Raw genomic sequence first — 14,302 nt, 5'->3', positions numbered from 1 at the left:
CACTGATCTAGAGTGCCTGCTAAATACATTCAACAGTAAATTTAATAATTTAACAGATTACTTTGGTCAGGAAAAGATAATAACCATAAAACTTAATATTTACATAGTGCTCTATACAAACTCATATTTTTTTTCTGTAGAGGTGTACAAATATGACTAATCAGTCATCTGAGGACACATGGCCAAAGCCCTGGCTTCTTGATGAACTGCAGAAGTCTTTTAAACTATGACCATATGCTCCAAGGTTTGTTGCACTGAATCTAGGCAACGCAAGTTTAAGGGCAGTTGGGTAAATATCTTGAGTCAACTCAGAGCTCTTTATAATTTTAGGTGGCCTTGATGCCACCTAAATTCAGGTGGATACAGATATACATACAGATACAGACCAAGTTATTAGCACCTTTCATAATTTTTTGAAAAGCAGTATTTTGCATCTGGGTTATCAGGTTTTGCTACGGTTTTAATTTCATGCCAGCTTATCTCTTAGAGGTAAACGAGCCACAGAGCAAACTATGCATCATTATATGCTAGCTATCATCTTAACACACAACGAAATATGGAAAAACAGGAAGGATTTATTTGGAATTCATTTACCATAGAATTTGCTGTAAGGGAAAATACCCAGGAGTTTATGTAATTTCTTAAATCTTTGAAGATGTTAAATGGATAACTTAGACAAAGTTCTTAGAAACTTCAGAAGAAAAACTACTTTACTCATTACAGTGAGTTGTGATTTTTGGGTTTTAGATCATTCTCTTAATATATCTTCAAGCAAACATAGCCTGCCAAATATTTTAATCAGACTACTTCTGATCTGTAATCTCTCCAATGTGGAACATACCTTAATAAATCATTGCACAGACTAGAAGAACCATTAAGAACAAACTACAGCACTTGCAGATGGGGTATACAGTAGTCACTCAGCATTATTGTATGTGACATGAAAGGATAAAAACGAGGATCAGAATTCAGGTTGATACATGAATGTTTAAAAGTTGATGGGTAATGTCTTGATTCCTATCAGGTACAAGGCACACTCCTGTAGAAACTTCAGTCAAGTCAACAAAAGTCACCCTGACTGACATGAACAGGATTTGGTCAGGTCCTGGTGTTCAGCGATGTAACATACACGTTGAAGAGCTAGAAAAGATCAGAAGAAACAGCATTTTAATCTTTTAGGCTTAAAAGCTGGATTTATTCTTTTGTCTCATATCATCTTACAAGACACACAATATATTTTGGAAACTACATTAAATAGATGTAAATAACTCAGTATTAGTCTTACTTTCCTAAAAAGAACACTTACGGACACCATCCTTTCATCTCTTCTCAGATTTTATATCAGTGGCAAATTTACAGGTGGTAGGATAGCAGGCATCTGCTAGACACAATGCAGTTGTGTTGTGCCATCAACACTGCAGTCTTTCTTGTGCGCTTGGTGGCATTCACTGTTTTATGCAGCATTCTGGTTTATTTACATCCCACGTCTTACGTTCTAATCAACAACCAGCTCATTTTCATTCAGGTCCTCCTTGCCCCCCTGACTCTTTTATTGCAGAGTTATTTTAGCACTAGTGTGGGCAAACTACACTTTCATTTCTACCTCAACTGTTATAGGAAGTATATTCTAGCCCCCTGTACAGAAAGGACACTGCTCCTGTACCTGAGCTCCTACACACGTAAACAACATTGACAGAGTGTTTAGGAGAGTCCTGGTTCACATTTCTGTTTCTGGGCCAAGTTCAGTCCTGTTATGTGCTACTTGACTCCTCCTGCTTTGTCCTTGATCCCATGCCCTTTCCTTCTCCTCCTTGCCTCCCATGCAGAAAAAGGAGCCGATTCCACTAGCACCAGCAGGATTCTGTCCAGAGGCTACTCTGAATCCAGCCCCACATTATCACAATAACCCTACCATTACCTTGGAAGAGCTACCATTTCTGGGGAAAGCCTACCACTTGTGTTAACACATTGGCTAGGCAGAGGAGTAGCAGTTTTTGAGGAGATTTATTAAAAATTAAACTTTTTTTTTTTTTCCCCATTTAAACATATGAATAGCTACACCCCTGTTTTAGCATCCCTGCTAGCCTTCAGTGAAGAAAGTTAAAAGGCTCAAAGTCACACAGAAAGACTCTCCCCATCAAAGAACTGGAATAATGAAAAAGAGCAATTCCCAGGAACTCGCATATGGATCTTGCTAGGAAGGCTTCATGATCTGAGTCCTAAAGAATGCAACAAAAAGACAAGAAAAAGTTTGAAACAGTGAAATAAAACAAGTTATCATCAGTAACATTGCATGGACATTGAGCAATGGTATTTACACACCAAGAGATGATAGCTGTTTAGGGGTGTTTTGGTAAATACTTTACTGACTCACTTCTTAAGGGTATTTCTGAAGAAGTAGCTCTTGAAAAGGAGACAGTAGACATATTTTAGAAGAGCATGCAGAGGTAGTTGCATCAGAGGTACAGAAACAGGTTAATGAACAGGGTTAATGAAGCTTCAGATATCATCAGTTGTTTATCCAAATGTCTGCAGTTTCCTTTGGTTTAGAAATTAGGCTTCCAGAACATATTGTATCTGTCAAACCAGACATAAGCACTGAACCTTCTCACCTTATCTAGACTTCTCCACTTCTTTTTCTGTATTTGCATGCTCGGCTGTATATGAATGGAAAACTTTTTTTATTTTTTTTTTAATCTTCTGAAGAAAAAAACACCTCCTAGTTTGAGTAAATCCTTCTCTATCTGAACACATTTACACAGAGTCTCTGAAATCCAGTATGAATACTCTACTAATACTGTGTGCTGTTGCCACAGTCTCACAGACTTTACACACAGCCTAAACTCCTGTGAAGAAAGCATGAGTTATCCAAAAAACTTCCTTCCCACCACGGAGACAGAATGCCCTATCAATTAATTGCATGGCACACAAAAACAGAGCACTTTGGAAGAGGAAGCGAGGATTACAGCATAACTGTTTGATGCTGCAGGGGGGAGAAGACATAATTTCACTTGTTCAAAGCACCTGGGCTGAACACACCATTCTTATCTTTTATTCCATGTAACAACTCAGCCAGCTGATCTTTATTTGGATAAAGAACTTTGATGACCTCCAGGTCAATAAAGTTTACCCCCCTTCTATTGATCATTATGCAGACTGAGAACTGCAGAATTTTATGAAGTCATTGGGAAGAGCTTTTCCTCACAAGTTTTAAAGACACCCAAAACATTTCATTTTCAAAAAAGGTGCAATTACCTTCCATGAGAAACTTTGCCTCCCTGCTTTCAGGTGTTGTGGCTTTTTTCCTGCAAGGTGACACTAACAGGATCAGTTTCAAAAACTTGAAAACATTGTGAAAACACAACGTAAAGTAGATAATATGGAGGAACTCAGATTCAGCTGTACAGGTTTTGCACCCCTTTACAGCCTTTGCTAGGTTACAGCTAGCAAGCAGAGATGGAGGTCTGTATGCTTTCTATTTATGGTTGTCCAAAACCACATAGAAAGATAAAAAGATGCAGCTGTGATATACGGTGGGATGGGGTTTCAGAAAAATAACTCCACTCTCATATCTGAGTTGGGTCATGCTTACACAACAGGAATGAATGGTTTGCAATTGAATCGGCTGAACTGACCTTGTGTAAACAAGACATGATGAAATTTAAGTTTTGTCATATAACTTCCAATATTCAGCCCCATCTTTTTCTAAGAAATTCCAATTCCTGGGAATTATGAATCTTCCATGAGGCTTCTGAGGAACTGTGAGCACATAGTGACAGAATAGGTGATCAAAATTAATTCCTTTGTCCAGTTTGGCACTTAAAGCTCAGTATCAAACACTAAAGTTTCAGCTGGCCATTAAATCTGCTAAAGGTAAGCTACTCTAAACACTAATTAAACTATTTGTAAATTGTTCTAGGATGTTTTAATGTGTTTATATGCCTCGTTCACAAATGTTACTTAAGGATTTTAAGTAGTTTAATATCCCCACTAAAGACTAAGCCTAAAGGCAATACATGTTGATGTGATAAAAAGTCTCTCTTCCTGAATGAATATACAACTCAGTGCTATATAACTAACACAATGAAATCAGCTCTGTCAAGTGATGTAAGCCAACAAATCACAAACCCAAGAGAAGGCCCACAGGTAGAAGACCCAGCTGTTCTTCCCAATATCATCCTGCACATCTGACCAGAATTTCCCAAAACTAAAAAATAAAATCCCCAGCCCCTCTGTTGCACAAAGGAGCCTACCCGGCTACATAAGCAGAATCCCACTTTATATTAGGTTTGTTTTTTTGTTGTTTCTCATTTTTTTCTTGTCCACAGTAGCATTATTAGTATCAATATTACAGATGGATCTTCTAGGAAAAAAAAAAAAAAAAACACCTCTCACCATAAAGCACCAAAAAAAAGTATTTCAATATTTAAATTAAGCTGTCTTGCTAACAGTTTAAAACTATCTAGGCTATATTCTTTCAGGTTTCTCTGGGGGGGGAGGAGGGGAGGGGGAAAAAAAAGTATTTCTAAATTTCTGGGACCGTGGGGTGTGAACAACTGTTGGAAACAGATACAGAGACTTTGCCATAAACCTAAGAAGAGTATGGATGCATCCCAGAGGGTCTTCTATTTCCTGCCACCACTTTAGGAAAGGACAAGTACTAAGACAGCTCCTGTCTGCTGCTGGCTTACTTTGTGCATTCACTGCTATTTCATTACTTCAGTGTAGGGCTCAGTAAGAGCTTTCCTGCTCAGGTCTCCATATTGGTTATTATCAGTTAACACCACAAAGAAATGAATCACCAGCAGCAAGGCAGTTCTTTCAGCAGAGGAGAAAAGGAAAAGGAATGGGTGCCAGAAAATCTCAAGACACCTACCCATACACAGCGAAAAAAACAGTGTAAGGGACCATTTGCAATTTTCCCCTAATAGAATAAGGAGGGCATTGTCTAAATTAAAATATTTCTGACCAAATCATTGCTTCAACACAGCAATATTGACTATGAGACCAGCTGTTAGACTACATCTGTATCAGTGAATGAAATCTGTCAGTGGACATTTCTGAGAGCTGTGACCAATTGTCCTCCAAATGGTCCATGCCTACATCAGTAACCTCTCAGCCCATGAGACTGGGTGGCTGTGCACAACCTGTCTCTTGGAGATGGTCTGTGGGATGCCCTACCTCCAGTGGGTGCTCTAATGGGCCACAGTCAGATGACAATGTCCCAGCACATGGGAACATTCCCAGGAAATGGGAATTAACTCATCATACATATGCAGCACTGTCTTTTTAAACTACTATACAAATACTTTACTCTCTGAGGCATATTCTACTTTACATCTACACGTGGAGCCTTATGAAGCTGTCACAAGTGACTGGCAATCCTCTGCTGTTAGCAAGTGGTATCTACGAGGAAAATGATAGGAGTCCTCTCTGCTGAGCCCAGGGAGAGGCTGCAGTTTTAGGAGTGAGGTACCTGAGAAGTAGATACACTTCTGCATCATCAAAACAGACACCCTAGAACAGACTCTCTGCAGAGCATCTTAAGATTTTGTCTTATAGGGCTTTCTGATACCAATCCTTAAAAAGTTTCAAGCTCTAGTGCATGCATCCCAAACAGTCTCTCGCCAGCTATATTTGCATTCATTGTTGCTCCTTAACCTGAAACCTCAGGTTTAAGTAACTGCCAACTGATACTATCAATGTTTGGTTTATGAATCATCCAGCCAGCACATGGGCCAAGGAAGAAAACAGCACCTTTACAAACATGTCCTAATTTTTCTGGGCCATGCAGAACAGGAGCAGTGGGAGAGGAGACATGAAGGCTTTAGCATCTGAACCAAAATACACGTCCCAGGCCTGGTCTATACCGGTTAGGCACATGTAAATTGACAAATCAGGTCAAAAAGAGACAACAACTCTGGGATATTAGACCTAATGTTTCAGTATAGTTTCAAGTTTCAGCAAGAAACTTTCTGCTAACCTGCTTCCTATTTAAATTTGCTCCTTCACATAAGCCCCAGATTTCTTTAAGTATTACTTTTTCCCCCATGGGGCACCAGACATTAGAAAAGAGAGAAGGGATAGAAAAATCACTGCTCTGGATGTGGCTTTACACAAAGCAGAGTGATTTAAAGAGGAACTGCCTGCCCTCCCACACACACCTGCTAAGGACAGTTTTGCTAAAATCAGCATAGCAATCCCCTGATGGAAAAGCACAGAACCAAGTCACTCTCATGTGATTTTTTTGTTTGCTTGTTTTTTAATTTTCAGCCAAATTCTGCACCGCCCCAGAGCCCAGCAGACTCTATCTCATGGGGGTGCTGAGCACCTCATCTGGACACTGGCTCTGACAAAAGAGGCAGAGAACTTGCAGCGGAGAGCAAGATGCAGCTGCCAGCCTCACTCAGATTATAGAGATACACAATACGCCCATACAAGAGTCATCTGGGATACATTAGGCTGGGAAAGCTCTCATCCCTGCTAGCATACCTGCCTTTATTCAGGGCAAGCATCACTGCAACAAAAGTTATACATTAGGCTAGGCTGATAAAATTGTCTGTCAGAATCTGGGCTGGCCACTCTTATCTTGATACTAAAATTAAATATTTCTGCAAAAATTAGCCTTGACTTTGCAAAGTAAATCAAAAGCAATTTGTTTTGTTTAAACTAGTGGATTGCAGATATCTGAATAGAACATAAGGAGGGGAATGGAAAATTTTGTATTACGGTACTAGGCAATTCATTACATTTATCTATGCTGCAAAATCACTTTCAAGGGTATCACAGTCTCTGTAAATTATTACAGCTTCTAAAACCTGATCACAATTTGTACCAGAACAAAACCAGCATGCAACTACTGACTTCATTTTTTGAGTTCAGATCCTGCCAGCAATCATTCTGGTACAAGCACATGTGAGTTTCAAGTGTTTCTCTTTATACCTGCGTCCTTCATTCAAAGGGATGGACCCTTACTTACACTTTTGCAATATCTGGTTAATATTCAGGGCTTCAGCCTGAGAACAACAAGGCATCAGCTTCTTTCATGTTTTTTCCAGTACTTCCTTGTTTCAGACTAATCAAAACCATAGGCAGCACTACTTTACTCAGACTTCTCCCATGGACAAAAAGCAGCCCCAGAAAGTTGCCTGGGCTCCCTGTGTGGTCAGCAGCAATGGGCAGGCCCTTCCCAGGGGCACTTATTTCCACCACCTCCACTCTCACCTCCCCCAAATTAGCACAGGTGGGATGAACTGCCCTCCAGACATGCTTATTTATCCTCACTGACTATAAACAGGGCTTAGGTGACTAGATGCATTGCTCAAGATAGGCAAGATGCATCTGTTACTGGAACCAAGCCTCAGTAAAAAAGCTTCATTCAGAATGTGTGCACCTTTAACACCAGCAGCCCTACCCTGCTCTTCTCTCACACTGGTGTCATCCAGCAACAGAAAGCTCTGCAACTGCCTAGCTTTCCACTATTGCTGGAACAGGTTGTGAAGTTGTTTTTTGAGCTTTCTGTGTAAGGTAACATTGCTTGCTCTCCCTGTCCCTGAAATGTACAGGAGGTTGAGTAAAGCAGCAGAGTTAAAGCAATAGCAGCACTCTGTCAGGCAGGAAAAGAGTTAAAGATACGAGGATCAGGAATGCTGACTTTCTTTAGGAACTCCTACATTGTCAGTCATTTATTAGAAAAGGACTTGTATTTCTGAAGTAAGGTCTATAGTTTCTTTCTCTTCTGAGGCTACAGGTTTCTCTGCCAGACCATGATGAAAAGGGCCCTCCCTTGCCCATCACAAGCCAATGCTGAAGTCATCCCGTTATTCTTTTTCACCTTTCACACATGTTGAGGCTTCTCTGTGGAAGCCTTGCTGAGACATACATCTCTCAGTGTCCCTTGTTCCTCTTTGCTCGAGGCCTTTTTTAATCCCAGATTTCTTTTGCACGTAGTTCAAGCAAGAATGGTTCTTGGATTTCAATGAAGGAGGATTCACACATGCAAACAATGCTGTTTTCGTGCTGCATGTGATCACATATCAAAACCAGAAATCTTTTCTCTGAAGCAGGTATTGTAAAGACCTCTAAGTAGGAGGTCTTACCTCTTGCTTGAGAGCTCACCTGCTGTGTCTAACTATAAATAATCAAAGCAGGAAGATAGGAAGACAGGCCCTTTCACACCACAGCATGGTTTGGTAGGTTGCTGCTTTCAGCAGGTGGATGTGGAACCAGCCACAAGGTGACTTGGTTGCAAGAGCCCCCGTCCTGCCTGCAGCACTCAAGAAATGCTGCAAAGGCTCAGCATTGCTCACAGTATCCTTCCAACAGGGGAAAGCAGCAGAAGCTACCTCTGCTCTCTGTTTTAGGTAGCATTCATCCTTGAGCCTGCAATTAAGGATGTATTCAGGGACTGCCTAGATTTTATTTTACCTGCTGGTAAGTATTCTGGGCTGGCTCTGGGCTGACCTGTGCATGTCAGGGCACTGCAGAGCATACATACCTGCAGAGGGGCTCCCTCCGGCAGCCATGGCCTCTCATCACCTGGTATGTTCATTTCCACATATCCCATCTGTCCTTGCAGCAAAGGAAGGGTCTTTCATAAACTGTTGTCACCATAGCTTGCAGGAAGTAAAACTCACAGGTAACCTGTACTCAGTGCAGCAAAGCCATGACGAGCACTGCAGACTCCAGACCGCTCCCAAGATCAGTTCAGATACGATGCAGATGTAGCCACAGGCTTCCCTTGTGGGAAGGAGAGAAAATTGGATAGCTGTATGTTATGTATCTGTGGGGCTGTTAGCACGATGAGAATAAAGTGAAGCAAGATTAAGAGGTGTATCAGGACATTTTGGACGGATCTTTTCCACTCAGCGGGAAAAGTCCCACAGAGCTGCTGGGGACTCCATGCAGAGGCTGGTATTTGCTGCCACAAATGGTGCTGTTTTTTGTGCATGGCTGAGCTATCAGGGAAGGTATCGGTGCAGCCTGTTGCTACTGATACCGTAAAAGAAGACAGAAACAGTGGATCTTTTGTTTATCAGCTCCCCGCAGTGTACAGCCCTTTTGTGAATAATAAGCCACCTTTCTGCAGCTCTTGTATAGTGCAGTGCAACGTTTTCAGCTCAGCTCAGCTAAACTGAACCTGCAATCACCTGATATCAGTAAGTTAAAACAGTGCTGATAAGAAAATGTCAGTACAAGAAAATTCTAAGGAGCACAGTGCAAGAATAAGTTAAACCAGAGAGGACATGTTCCTTCTAATAAATGCAACTGACTTTTGGCAGGTCTTTGCATCTCAGATTTACCGCTCGTACTATGGGAACCGCTGTATTGCCTCATCACAGGGCTCATGTGGAGCTGTGCTTACTCATGCTTGCAAAGCACTTCAAGATCAGAGAAAGCAGGGTCTGTAAAACCATACAGGATGATTCGTTACCATTATTATTTGACCACAGCAATGGAAAAATATCCTTTTAAAATGCTTTGGTTCATGACTACCTTTTAGCAGTTACAAATTTAGCTGAGAACCTAAAAGTAAAAACCAGCAAGATGCAAGGTAGCAGGTTCAGACTTCATACACCTCAATACAGGCCTTTTTTTTTTTTTTTGCCTCACTGTAGCTGCTGCTTACTTTTAATACCATCTTTAATCCAAAGGTAACAAGTAGATGCAGAGGTAAAGTAAATGCAAATGAATTCTGGACTCACCCTAAAACATCTGTCTCTCGAAATGTTACCCTCTGGCCCATATCCCAAGTTGTTATCCTTCTCCCTGCATAAACTTTTGGGGTCTCATTAACACACCGGGCAAGTCTATACAGCAAAGCGCTGTTAGAGATCCTGAGGTAGCTTTGAGGAAACTGGCTTGTCTACATGGCACATTGCAATGCCATGCACCGATGCTAGCTTAGATCCCAGAGGCAATATAGCTGTGTCTGTATAGCAAAGCACCCACGCTAATTAGCCTGGCCCCTGAGGATGCTGCAGAAATGGGGCTAATTAGGTATGCTGAGAGGCACCCCTCTTAATTAGCCCAGGGAGAACACAACAACATTTACAGAGCTTCCGATCACAGTTTTAGCTCTATAGCATGCGTGGCTGTGTAGCATAGCTGAGCCCACCGGCCTTTTTTGAACACTGTCCTAAGAACTTAAATACATCCTTTCAGTCCAGTCTCACTATCTGACCCTGCTTTTCCAAGTATGCATATTCTTCATGGCAGGAAAAATGTGTAAATAAATAGATTCAAAAGAATGAAGTAAAAAGCCAGCATAAACCACACTGCAATAATCTCGTAATATACATATTATTAAATACAGCTACAGGTAGCAACACGCCTGTAGGGAAGCACTGGGTATTCCTAACCCATCTTGATAAAAGGCATGCTTTGGCTAGTGAGGAGCATTTTGCAAGCAGTGTATCTCTACAGGTACTGTTAACTCAAGCCAACTCAGCCATAAATACAGACCGTGGTATATTAAGTTGTAATCTTGCAAGATTTTCCATTATGAGCTCAGGGCTGAATGAAATCACTTAAGCACAGACTGGCACCTAGGAAGGACGGAACTCCCAAGGGAGCAGTATTGCCCCATTCTTTCTCCCCCTGTTGCTCATGGAAGAGATCAGGGCCACTCTGGCTGCTCCTTCTGCCCCCACAAAGGTCCCTGCCCACAGCTTTGCACAGAATTCAGGAGGCTCTCCCCACCACTGCCATTATCTGGCCTGAACAAGCTGCCAAAGTGAAGCAACGTAGGCAGTTGTGCCTCTAACTTCCCTGGTTGCTTCAGGACAATGCGTGGGCAAATAGCAACCTGCCTCCACTGCAGCAAGCACGAGTACAGCGATGGGCCCACTGCTGAGCAGCATTTCCAAATTCCATCCCAAACACCACAGCGTAGACACACGTAAATCATTGCGCTAATGCCTTTCAAAAGGAAAATGTGCATGCTTCGTGTCATTCCAGGAAGTTTTTGGTTTTTGTTTTTTTGTTTGTTTGCTTTTTTTATGTCACTTGCTTATGAAAAATGGAGCGCAGTTATTTCCAATTATCTCTGAGGCGTGTGCCAAAGAGCACCCAGTTCTTTCCCATATGTTTCAGAAAAATGTTTTTGCACGTGGGTAACCTCTGAATAGGACCTAAGCCCTTAAGTCCTGGCTTCAGTTTTCTGCAAAAATACACGGCGAAATTTTAAATCAGCCTTAAGAGCTTATAACATGGAACTGTTGGAACATTTGAGACAAACAAAATTTTTAGAGCAGATATATGAAATGATAAATATCTGAGGAGACAGAGATTTCTTCTGGAATTAATGTCGTTCCAGTAGAGATAATACTTAGAATTCTGTTCAAGATGTCTACATTTTAGGTGTATAAAAGCAAAAATAAAATCAGGCTCCATTATCTTTTAGGTACACACAAATTTACTATGTAGAATATGGAGGGTTGGGGAAGGGGAAAGAGGTAATATATCTGAAAAATAAAAGTATACTATTTAATCTTTACTTCATATCTTTTAGGAAAAAAATCTTAAAAGTATGGTTTCTGTTTATGTAGCTTTATGATACTTGTCAAAATAAAATACTGTGCTATAGCATTTACTAATACAAACTGGGATATCTCACGCAACTTTGACTTTACAACAGGGGCTCTGGATGTATACCAGATGCACAAAATAGTCATTAACCTGATATGATATGAGAAAGGTGTTGAAGTGAATAACTTATATAGTAGTAATAGTGGTTCTGCCTATGGACATTTTATCTTGCTCTTGAACAGGGAAAAGAAAAAAGAAAATCTTTTACGTGCCTTGTCTCCAAGCAAGTTTAGAGTGACCCAGAGACTTTTCAGTTTCAGTGTGACATCTGCCCCTTCAGTTATACTCGGACAGTGCTCAGGCCAAATCTGCAATACATTACGTCGTCTCACAGAGACCTAAAAAATAGGAGGCGAATTCTAGGCAGGAGCATCTCCTGGCTCTATAAATGTCAATACTAATACTGTGTGCCAAAATAACAAAAATACCCCAACTCTCTTTCCAACTGTATAAATAGTTCAGATTTTCAGCTTTGCTGCCCGAGCTTGGCTAACACTCTTTACTTTGTCCATCCACTTTCACATCTACCAACAACTCTTTTCCCCTCTTCTATCCATGCAGAACGAAACCTGATGCACAAAGGTTATCAACTTCCAGAACCTCTTCAGCACAGGCCGGCCCATAAGGTCCCCATCAGTGAACAGCAGCTCATCATATATTCTCATTATACTGGCACATAAATCTTCTGAGTGACCAGGGAAACGGGAAGCTTGCTACCCTCATAACATTCCTCGCGTGCCTGCTACAGCACAGAGTCTATACATTGCCCAAAATTCCCAGAAATAGAATATTTCAAGATATGGAATATATGGAATAATTCAAGACATGGAACAAGGAACAGGAAGGAAAGATGAGCTGGATATAAACCCCAGCAAAAAAGTCCTCAGAACCAAGTGCTTGAGGTGGCAAGGAAGATAAGACACAACCATGGCAATATTCTTCCTATTTCTCAAAGACCGATTGGGCTTAGTATAGTTTTGCACACCTTCTGGGGAAAAAATGTGGTTAACAGTAGAACAGAGGCTTACAGCTTGTTTCAATTTGGAAGCCCTTGAAATATTTCTGTGGAGGTGCTACATGGAAAACTGAAGTCTATGGACAACAGCTTTACATTTCTTGAGTCACCCTGGACGGACCTCTTCCAAGAGCTCACAAATAATAGCAGTTCAGCATGCAACAGGCTGAGTACCATGAAGCTACAAAGTCATCTGTGGAACAGAGAGGCTAATGGGCCAAGCAGCAGTGCAGCTAGGGTGAAAATATGGCATTTTTGAAAACAGCGTCCTTAAAATCTGCCTGGCACATCCATACAGATAGCCTTTTTTTTATTATTATTTTTATTATTTTTTTTTGACAAAGGAAGAGCTGCTATTTCATATAAAAAAATAAACACGTCTGCCCTCCAAACTCCTAGAATTATAAATAGTTTGAGTGACAAATATTTCTGTCACAGTACTCAGGATACCTTCAGAAGATATTCCTGGCACTGTATGTGATTAACCATAGCATGGCAGAGTTCACTCTTATAAATAAATTCTAGATACGCTTGCTGATTTGAACACAAATTTTTGTGTGTGTTTGTCTCTCTCTGCAGCAGGCAGGTAGGTTCTGGCAGCCACTTGCGCGCTTTTCAAGCTGACTGGTATAGTTTGATATCTATGCTTTGACACTAATAAGAGCATTAAATTCCTAAATGCTGTGTACTACGTTGCTCAACAGGTTTTATCACAGAAAAACTGAGTAGTCTTGATGAATGAAGTTTCACATAGGAAAATGTTAAAAAAAAAAAAAAACTTAGACATTATTTGCATAGATTGCACTAAGTTGCTTGTTTCCCACCCCTCCCAAGCATCTGAGTACCTTAGAAATAAATTATAGCCAGAGAGTTATTAAAATCTAAAAAAAAAAAAAAAAAAAAAGTCAATCTCAAACCACAAAACAAAGCAAACATTGTTGTAGTCATTTTTTCAGCACTCCCCAAAGGTATTCATACTTCAGTTGTCAGACAAACTACCATATACCTCCCAGCCATCTTCTACCTTGAAATATTGCTATGGTGTGTTCCACAGACAGATTATTTTCTCTTCAATATGTTCAGAAAAAAGTCAGATGTGTTCCAACTGGAGGAAAAAGGGAGATGAAAAGTTTGCAACGGCAGCTTGCCTCAGTTGGTAGAGGCTGAGTGTGGGATTTTGCTTGGTTTATTTTAAGTCTGAGCAGCTAGCAGCTGGAGCATGTCCCACATGCTAACACTTGGAATTCCCCCGGGAGAAGGTTTGTTTCAAACACAACGTCGGCCCTCCAAATCTGGTCCTCTTTCAGCTTCGTTAAATTTACGTTCTCCATCATTGCTTCAAGTTTGGATGATAATGCACCTATTCTGAGCAATCGAACCTCCTCACCTACTCAACATGAATTGGCTTTTGATTTGAACACAATCTATTAACAATATCTGCTTGCACACACATACACACCCCGGCCAGATACTAAGCAGACACAGACTTGCAGACCTGCACAGCAGCTGTGACAACAACTGATGTCACCTCCTTTGCAGAAATTTCCACAAACATCTTCCAAAGGCCAAGTTAAACGAGATAGAGCTTATCAGTTTCTTTAAAGTGCTCTGGATGAGCCCCGACCACGTGAGCCCCGGCACGGCCGTGGGGGTGTGGTATGTCACAGCTCCCGTATCAGCTGGCACATGTCGCGGGAG

At 41.1% G+C, this 14,302-nt stretch overlaps 1 long non-coding RNA gene across 1 annotated transcript; it reads right to left on the bottom strand.

The window, feature by feature from the left end:
* Nucleotides 1-555: 555 nt before the first annotated feature.
* On the bottom strand, nucleotides 556-13,754 carry LOC311207727. Its single transcript, XR_014618285.1, has 4 exons — nucleotides 13,629-13,754; nucleotides 8,498-8,739; nucleotides 1,307-2,219; nucleotides 556-1,140 (listed from the first exon to the last, which is right to left on the bottom strand). It is a non-coding gene; the product is annotated as an uncharacterized lncRNA (long non-coding RNA).
* Nucleotides 13,755-14,302: the final 548 nt, after the last annotated feature.

Source organism: Netta rufina (genome assembly GCF_964035555.1).
Source record: "Netta rufina genome assembly, chromosome: 3".
Classification (NCBI taxonomy): domain Eukaryota; kingdom Metazoa; phylum Chordata; class Aves; order Anseriformes; family Anatidae; genus Netta; species Netta rufina.
This window is presented reverse-complemented; position numbering and strand designations above follow the sequence as displayed.